This window comes from Gastrolobium bilobum, unplaced genomic scaffold (assembly GCF_033153095.1).
Source record: "Gastrolobium bilobum isolate Gb01-03AN ecotype WA unplaced genomic scaffold, APGP_CSIRO_Gbil_v1 utg2833, whole genome shotgun sequence".
NCBI lineage: Eukaryota > Viridiplantae > Streptophyta > Magnoliopsida > Fabales > Fabaceae > Gastrolobium > Gastrolobium bilobum.
The window spans coordinates 385713-395987 of NW_026899149.1; the positions used below are offsets into that span (position 1 = coordinate 385713).

At 30.9% G+C, this 10275-nt stretch overlaps 1 pseudogene; it reads left to right on the forward strand.

Moving 5' to 3' along the window:
• Positions 1 to 5227: 5227 nt before the first annotated feature.
• LOC133287725 (protein trichome birefringence-like 10) lies at positions 5228 to 9565 on the forward strand (annotated as a pseudogene).
• The last annotated feature ends 710 nt before the right edge of the window (positions 9566 to 10275 follow it).

The window sequence follows — 10275 nt, forward strand, 5'->3', positions numbered from 1 at the left end:
CAACAATATAATTCTAGTGTCACATAATTATAATAGATACGTACAATCAATCCTTACTTTAATTTATATTCTTTTTAATTTTTTGGGGTATATTTGGAGGAGCAAGCAAATAAGGGAGGTGGAAACATGATTTGATAAAATATAAAGTTCTCACGTTAATATCACGTTTAGTTTCAATTGAGCTAGTTGACAAATGTAAATGTGATGTATGAGAATGATATTTATTTTTATAATAACCTGAAAGGGTTCTACCTGTAAGTTGTCTTGTATATTGTTCATCGGCTAAAAGTTGAAGGTGGATTACTCAATATTTTAACAAACTAGTTTAATCTGCAATGATATGAAAGAGGATCTACAAATAATACATGACCTAATTTAAATAGAGATGCGCGATTCATTGAAAAAGATAGAATCATAATTAAAACTACTTCCTACCCTACCCGTTGTGCTATCTAACCACATTTTTCCTCCATGCTTAAGTGATAAAAATCTTAATCAAATGACAAAGAAAATTAAACCATGGATGTACAAGAAACTTTCCTAGGGGAAATAAAATAATTGAGAAAATTGAAGATTCTGGGGTCTATTAATTAGAACGAGTCCTTAATGGCCAACTTTCATAATCAGCACATTATGTGAAAATTCAATGTAATTAATTTCCTCTTATGGGGTCTCCGATGGGAAAATAATGTATTTTCTAGTTATTTCATTTTCATGTCACATCGTTACGCGGATGTGGATGAGTTTTGATTGGAAATTAGAAATATTGAAGATAAAGGGTGTGCTTTTTGTCTTTGGAGCCTTCATTTCCAGATTCCATATTTTTTGGTTACTATTGAGTTTTGAAGTTTGAACTTCTCGTGACTGCAACAGCATACAAATCTTATGTCCACGAATTATTATTTATTGCATATATTGAATAGTTGGTTGTGTGAATCATATATTCATAATTTAATTGTGTTAATTGGAAAAATTAAAACTCATAATATATTTATCAAATGAAGAAAATTGAATGGGATCTTTGCGCTTAAAACTTTTTTTTTTATTTATAAATTTTATCGACACAACTTATACCGTGCTTTTATTATATTAAATTCATCTTTATATAACAAATTGAGTCTTCGCTTTTAAAAGTATTCATGCATATGATTATATCAGTTTTGAGCCCCCCAAAAAAAAAAACCGACTCATCTAATTTAATCAGATCTCTTATAATATATCTAATTGTTTTGTTTCAAACAATCAATTTGATCCCATCTAGTCCAATGTAAATTGATTTGGATTTAATCAGCATTTTATTGTTTTGTTAGAATTTTTTTAATGCGTGAATTTATTAAAATATAGAAACCTGTTTCATTAAAATAAATTAAATTCAAGTTTAAATTAATGATTCGAATACACTAGATACAAGTTAAAGCAAATACGAGATTAATATGTAATTGAAATTATAAATATAATTTCAAATTAATAATAGAACATTTATGGCTAATAAAAGCAAATACGAGATTATTTATTGTATTACTTATTATTTAACTTAATTTAATGTTAATTTATAAATTAATAATAATTGTATCATTTATGATTTTATTTATTAATTATTAATTATTATTTGTGATGTTATTTAATATTTACTTATTGTGAAAAAAGAGAGAGAAGTGAATCATTTCATATGAAAATTTATACTTGTCTCTCTTCTTTCAAGCATTAAATATGTAAGACCCTATTCACATGTGAAGAGAGATAAAAAAAAAATACAAAATTTACATATGAACAAGAAAGTGGAAATTTACACGTGAGAGCCAGAGGACGGGGTCAGAATATCAGGAGGAAAGAACGAAAATTAAGATGTTTGGTCAGAATTTTAACACGTGACAACACTTTAACAATTACGAGGGAAGCATATTTTCGGTACTTCGAAAATAGAGTTTTCTTTATTTCAAGGAAATAATTATAAATATAGGGGTAATATAAATATGTTATTTTTTTATATTTAATTAAAATATACCGAGTATTTAATACATTTGATATACCGAAAATATTTTCGACTATTGGTAGACTTGATCACACTGTCATGATTGGACTCATTCTATAGTTTGATAACTAGTTTCCATGCTTTCGTATTTCGATAAATAGTTTTTTATTTTAGAGTAAACACCTTTTTTTTTTTTGTCTCTGGCAATATCTACGAAATCCTTTTTAGTTCCTGGCAATAAAAAAAGACCAAATTGGTCCCTAACAGTATGTAAAAAGGGCCACGTTAGTGACGGAGGAGTTGACATAAGGACTAACGTGACCCTTTTTTCATAATTTTAGGGACCAATTTGGTCTTTTTTTATTGCCAGGGACTAAAAATGATTTCGTAGATATTGCCAGGGACCAAAAAAGGTGTTTACTCTTTAATTTATTTTGCAGAAAAATATTTCTACAATTATTGCAGATAAGTTATCTGTATTTACTTCCAAAATGACATCGTTTTAGTATTGAAATATTAAAAAATCATAATTATAAAGATTATTATAACGCTGAAATAAATTAAAATTATAAACATACCTTGATTTCAGTCCCAAAACGATATCATTTTGAGCTCAATACAAATAACTTATCTGCATTAATCAACCGTTTATTTATTTTTTAACATTTTGATCAAAAAGCCTACAAGTTTTCGTTCCTTTGTACAATCTAGTCTTTTACAAAATTCCAAAGCCTATTGGGCTTGTTTGATTAGCTGGCTTTATTATACTGGTCGGATTGGTGTTCTTTGTTTGACCTATCATAACGGGAGCCTACAGGTTACCTAATGGAAAAAAAAAACATTTTTTATTTCAAAGTTTTTAATATATTTATGAGTTTATTTTTTCTATAATTACTGCGGATAAGTTATTTGTATTGAACTCTATTTTAAGATGAAAATCAAAATGTCTTTACAATTTTAATTTATTTCAAGAATAATTTTTATAATCATAATTTTTTAATCTTGAAATGACGTCATTCTGGAAGTGAATACAAATAACTTATTTGCAGTGACTGCAGAAATATCTTTTTGTATATTTATTTAGGAATTAACGTTTTTAAGGTCACATGAGATAAAGTTATAACTTATAATTCTAAAACGACATCTTTTTGCGATTTAGAATAAAAAATAAAGGATATTTTAGTAAAATACATGTTAAAATAGAAAAGCTACCCTTTATTTTCTATTCTAAACCTCAAAATGATATATCTCATGTAAACACTTTCTCCATTTATTTAAGGGAAAACTTAATATTATTTTAAAACACACAGCTTCGAGTCATTTTAAGTAAAATGAACGTATTTTGATACATATTTGATGATTTTTTATATTCTCTCTTACGTAAAAGTAGAAGACGATAAAACAAATTTTTTGTGAAGAAGAGAGAATGTAAAAAATTATCAAATATGCATCAAAACACTTAAAATAATATGAAGGTGTATCATTTAAAATGATAAATATTAGGGGTGTTCATCAACTGCTCCAAAACTGATTCAAATCGAGATGACCGAATCAAAAAATCGATAACCGAGTTAACCTAAAACTAAAAAAAAAACCCCGCATATTTTAATTTGATTGAATCGATTTTCGGTTTGGTTGATGAAAATCGATCTAATCCAAACCGGTCCAATGTTATTTTTTAAACTACCTTGAGTATGGAAGAGAAAGATAATGAACTTTTGGAATTTTATTATTTTGTAGACTTGGAATCTTGGAGGTATAGCAAATTACCTTGTTTTAGTTTTTATTATTATTTATTACTCTATTTTAACTCTTCATAAGTTTTAAGATTTGTTTTAGTTTGAACTTTGAAGATTTGAATTTTTTAGTGGTTTGTAACTTTGTATGACTTTATTTTGATATAACTATTAACTAGTGATTTATATGACTAAAATTTTAGTTTTTTTTCTTCTAAAAATCGAAAACCGATTCAATCTAAAATTCTGATAAGATTGGATCAGATTTGAAAAATAATCAAATCGAATAGATGATTAGATGATCAAACCGAATGAATTAAATTAGATGATTTTTGCTTTAAATCATCTCATTCAGATCACAAACACCCTTAATTTTTTCCTTTATTTAATTAAATAATCCACGTGTAACTTTTTATAATTAAATAGAAATGTTATACTTACAACCTATTTTTGTTTACAACCTTTTATAACCATATCTTAACCGTTGATTTCCGCCAATCAATGGTTATCATTTATTGCGAATTAATAATTAATTAATGAATTTAATTTGAGAAAATAATAAGCGTTGATTGACGGAAATTAATGATTAAAATATGATTATAAAAAGTTGTAAACAAAAAAAGGTTGTAAGTGTTATCAAAAAAAAAAAAAAAAAAAAAGGTTGTAAGTATACTATTCCTCATAATTAAATATGTTTCTTTTAAGATCCTAACCGTTGATTTATATCAATCAACAATTATAATTTATTGGGTCAAACTTATTAATTAATTAGTAATTCGCAATAAATTCACAATAAATTATAACCATTGATTAACCAAAATCAATGGTTAGATCTAAAATGATACAAAATTATATCATTTAAAAGGACAAATAATTTTCCCTTCTTTTAATTACCAAAAAAACAAAAATATGTTTCTTTTAATTTTTCTTAAAATAACCAAACTCATTAATGTTTATAAGCTAAACATTTTAGTGTTTAACAAGATATCTCCACAAGGATTTTAATGGGATAGACGTGGGAGGCCCTCCCAAGGGTCTCAAGATTAGTGCAACCTATTTTGGACTTTGAAGTACTTATTTTTAGGTACCAATGTGATTATTTTTTTTTTTTAATTCTTTTTTATAAAGGGAACAATTTTGAAATTAGAAGAAGAGGTAGTGGATTGCTCACTTGCTTGCACGTCCAAGGGGATAATATTCCATTCCCTCCATAATCCCCATAATTATGCTAAACAAATAAAAATTGCCGCCCATGCCCCAAAATAATAGGGATTATACAAATCCACAACGCTTTAAACTCTAACCTCACCCATTGGTGGCTATCCACCATATCACCAGTAAGCATTCGTCATTCACTTTCTTTCCCAAAGGCCAAACCCACACCACCTTAAAACGTTCCCATCACTTTCTTTTTTCTCATTAACTTTGCCACCCTTACCTCACTTTCTATATATCTCACTGCTCTGCGCCCTCCATTTATTTTCTTTCTCAAAATTCTTAAGCATTTCATTTTCTTGTTTTCCGCCTGCAATAACCCAGAATAACCATTAAAAAAAAAAAAAAAACTATGCTTTTCTGCCATTAATGCCAATTTTTTAGGTCCTGGACCCCACCTCCTTCAAACTCTCTTCTCTTTTGTTGACATTTCACAACCCCACATCTTTTAAACGTTCGCGTTGTTGTACTTGTTGAGTTGAGTTGAGTGGAGCATCAACGAATGAATGAGTGAATGAATGACTGAATGTTTTTTTTGTTTCTAAGAAGGAAACGAATGAGATGAGCAAGAGCGAAGAAGCACCACAGGGCTCGGGCGATACCATGACCCACTTTGATTTTTTCAAGAAATTTAAGCGCTTTAACCCTCTTGAGCCTTCTTTGGGCATAGTTGGCTTCTTCTTGGTCACTGTTCTCTTCATTGGTTGCTTCTTCTACCTTGATTACAGAGGGTTGTTACGCTCTCATGGTGCCGCTCTCGCTTCCCTTTTTCATCTTCTTCTTCTTCTTCTTCCGCTTCCCCTTTCTCTTTCACTGGGAATGGCCCAGTTCAGTTTCTAAGTCAAGATGGTGATAACTGTGATGTTTTTGATGGGAATTGGGTTTGGGATGAGACTTATCCCCTTTATAATTCCGCAAATTGTTCCTTCTTGGATCAAGGTTTTCGCTGTTCTGAGAATGGTAGGCCTGATACATTCTATACAAAGTGGCGATGGCAGCCCAAAGATTGCAACTTGCCAAGGTTCCAACCAATCCCCTTTTTTTTGTCTTTTTGTCTTGATTTTGTTGTTTTGGAATTTAGTATTAGATTTTGATTCTGGTTGGTAGAAGATAGTGCTAAAAAAATGAAGACAAAAGCTTTCTTTCTTTTTTTGGCTATCTGTGTTTATGTTATTTCTCTGAACACAAAACGATTTAAGAATTTTGTCCTCATAGTTGATTTCTTATAGGATCACCGTTCATGTGCTTCCGTGTGTTTTTATATATGCCCCGAAATCAATTTATTTTGATGAGCTACCCTTTTCCTTGTAACTTTTGATCAGCTGTTGGGTCCTTCTTATGAATGGGTACGAAGTAAGGTTTCTTGTTATTTTCCTTTTTTGATTTGTTGAATGCGAAAAAAAAGGGTGTTGGCTAGTAAATTAGGATTTGACTTTTGTCAGCTATTATAAACGAAGAAGAACGTTTACCCAATTGGTTTCCTTCTAGGGATGATACCTATATTGTCATTGTCAGCCATTGCCAATTTCACTTGTCAATTGTCATTACTTGCCTATCCATTAACTCTGGCTTATTGCTCAAGCTCAACACTACTTAGGGTGTCTATTTTTTTTATTTTTATTTTATTCTCAAAAAGAACAAAAGAAATCATTTCTGATTTTGGGATAAGCTGATTTGGTATTTCCCGCTCTTAACTGGTATCTTGTTCCATTTTTTGTTTATATTATTCTCCTGTCCTGCAATTATCTGCTTTCGACTTGTTTCTTATGGAGCATTTTGCTTGTGGATACAATATTATATTAAGTTCTTTTAGCTCGGTTCTTGGAATGTAATATAATGTGGGGCTTTACTCATGTAACAGATTTGACGCAAGGATGATGTTGGAAAAGCTACGGGATAAGCGACTAGTTTTTGTTGGCGATTCAATTGGAAGGAACCAATGGGAATCACTCCTTTGTATGCTCTCTTCTGCCATTACAAATAAGAGTTCTGTCTATGAAGTTAATGGGAGCCCAATTACCAAGCACACAGGCTTCTTGGCATTCAAATTTGAAGATTTCAACTGCACCATTGAATATCACAGATCACCATTTCTAGTAGTGCAGGGACGGCATCCTTTTGGAGCACCTAAAGAGGTAAAAATGACTTTGAGAGTGGATCATATGGACTGGACTTCTCGTAAGTGGAGAGATGCAGATGTGCTTGTTCTTAATGCTGGACATTGGTGGAATTATGAGAAGACTGTCAAAATGTAAGGATTTTTTCATCTGTTATTCCGATGGGCTGGAGTGTTATTCTTAATAAAAAAGCTTGTGCGTATATTACTTTGTTGATAGTTTGCAACGATATTTTTACTCCTTATGTGATTAAGCGATCATTGTTGAAGTTGTAATAATGTGACATTTATCTTGGCCTCATTTTGTTACATAGGGGATGTTACTTCCAAATAGGGGAGGAAGTGAAGATGAATATGACAATTGAAGATGCATTCAGAAAATCAGTGGAGACTGTAATTGATTGGATTGCAAATGAAGTAAACATGAACAAAACTTATGTCCTTTTCCGAACTTATGCTCCTGTGCATTTCAGGTTTGCCTAAACTTTCAAACAAACTTACACTTGTATCTTTATTTGCTCAAAATTTGTCTTTTAATTTTCTAATTTTCTCTAATAACATGGCTTTTTACAGTATGTTTCCTTTCACTACATCCTCTTTTGGCAAACATTTTTGTTTTTGGACTGTAATTTGTTTTTTAAATCTGGCATGAACTTTAAGACTCAAGGGCACATAACTCTATGCCTCTTAGGAGATGCATATGCGTTTGTCTTCTGTAACTGCTAATGTTATGTTTCTTTAAAATAGTATATTATCATCCTTGGCAACGTAGAGGATCTAGATATTTAGTTTCAAGTTATCAAAGTAGTCGTTGAAAAGTTGTTTGTGGGGTGGGGATGAGAAAACAATCAAGATCTGAGTATAAATAGCTCATGGAATGCAATGGGTTGGAAGGAGACAAAACCAGTAGCTTTTAAATGGAGCTGCTTGAGATAATGAGCAAAATTTTTCTCTACAAAATTTCATATTTGTTTTCCAACCACATCAGCTGCATAATGAGTAATGTTTTTCCTTATTCTTACTGACTTCAGTTTTCCTACCCAATTTCATCTAATTATACAAGTGTTGACTGGCATCAACTTGTTTAATCCTAAGGAAAACTAAATTTTAAACGGAATATAAATGTGTGTAGAGTATTTGTCTGTTATTTCTTCTCCATATTTTTTGTGGTTTGGTTCCATGTCTAGCCTATCTGGTTTTGTTCCTTCCCATTAATTTCTTGCTGGTTCCTTTTTCGATCAAACTGTTAAAACCTTTTTTTAATAAATGTCATAAACCAATTTTCCCAAAAGCTTAAGCTAATAGGAGAAAACACATGAATAATTTTATGTTTTATCTCTAATGTGCGCCATTACGTAAAAGCCTTTTGGGACTAGGTTTGCAATATAAACAATGCACTGACCTAATTATAGAGTTGAAATTTAACTTCTTATTAGAAGAATGGAGGCGGCAAGGATTGATACATGTCATGAGTCAACTCCACCAAAAGTTTAAACCATTAGATGAAGAAGATACATAAGTGGTTTTATAATATTTCTTTAACAATAACTTTCTTTATGCCTGTAATGACTAATACTTGCTAGCATGTAGTAGAAGATATGAATGAGTCATAACACATTTGGTGGATGTTGCAGGGGTGGTAACTGGAATTCTGGTGGCGGTTGTCACTTGGAAACACTACCTGATTTAGGCTCCTTGCCAGCAGTATCCGACATCCATTTCAGAACTGTCTTTGATGTCTTGTCAGAACACAGGAGTAAATCACAAGTTTTGAATTTGGACTTGCTAAATATCACCCAAATGTCATTAGGCAGAAAAGATGGCCATGCATCTATTTACTATCTTGGGCCAGGCAAGGGCACAGCCTCTATGCAGCGGCAAGACTGTAGCCATTGGTGCCTACCTGGTGTTCCTGATTCTTGGAATGAGATTCTTTATGCACTTCTTCTTAAGCGTGATGCTTTTTCTCAACGGAATACAACTAAAGTTTCTCAAGTTTTACTATAATTGGTCTATAAAGTTCTCACTACAATCTCTACCAACCCTTGATGTGCTGCCTTCTTATCTATCATTGGTGAATGACTTGAAGCTGAGAGTTCAATTTGGCATCTCTGTGGTTAGTCTCACTACTTGGAAGCATCTAACTTTTTGTTACTGTCTCATGTTACAGAATTTCATTCTTGGCAAGCAAAGAAATTAAGCTGTTTTAATTTACTGCAAAATGATTGCTTGATCCTCTTTGTAGTGGTCTGTCATTGTAGGTGAACATAACCAGATGGGATGTTAATTTTGAATGGTGTATTTCAGGGATAGCTTGTATTATAAAAAAAATAAAAATCACTGAGATACAAATTTGTTGGGAGTAGAATACATACTACATATTTATTCTGTAAATTTTTCATGATTTCGGTCTTGAAAATTGTAGTGGGAGATATGCCTAGTCGTTGATGTTGCTGTTTGTACATATAGTATATAAAAGGAATTGGGTTTTTTTGGTCAATTGTTTTCACTTATAGAGTTAAATACACTGGAATTATTTTTATGCACGGTGCTTTGCATTTTGCTCATAATCCATTGTATTAATAGTACATGTTTACAAGTTTAATTTGACTCAAACGGGTGCTCCAGAAGATCGTTACGGCTCTATCATCTATTCATGCATGTAATCTGGTTCAAGTGTCAAGATTTATTTGTAATTTCGGCCTCCTTTTAATATTGCTGTCGAATCATATACGTAGTATATTGATTACAAATGTATAGCTGATTCGAATATATTTTTTTTACCTGATTTTCTCATTTTCTGAAATGTTTGCGTGAACGTTCGTATCAAATTAAATTATTGCTTTTTCTTTAGTTGATTATTTATTTAAAGGAGAATTTTTTTTAATCAATACCTTAAGTTTCATTGGTTAATAATACGTATAATAAAATATCTATAATTCATCAATAAAACAACCTTTAATCAATTAAATCAAACTTTGATATTTCTTAAAATTAAAAGCTTCGAAGTTTCTATTTTATGTTTTTAAGTAAAATGATCTTTTATCAATTAAGCTTATATATATATATATATATTCCTGTGTTTAAAATACTGGTTCAATGCATGGATACGTTTTGTTGAAATTCACATCTGTACTTTGCGTGAGCAATACTCAGGCAATTTTTGTTGAAATTCGCATTCTCTATTTTTCGTGAGCCATACTCGGCAGTGTCTTTGGTTAAGTACTTAAGTGCAT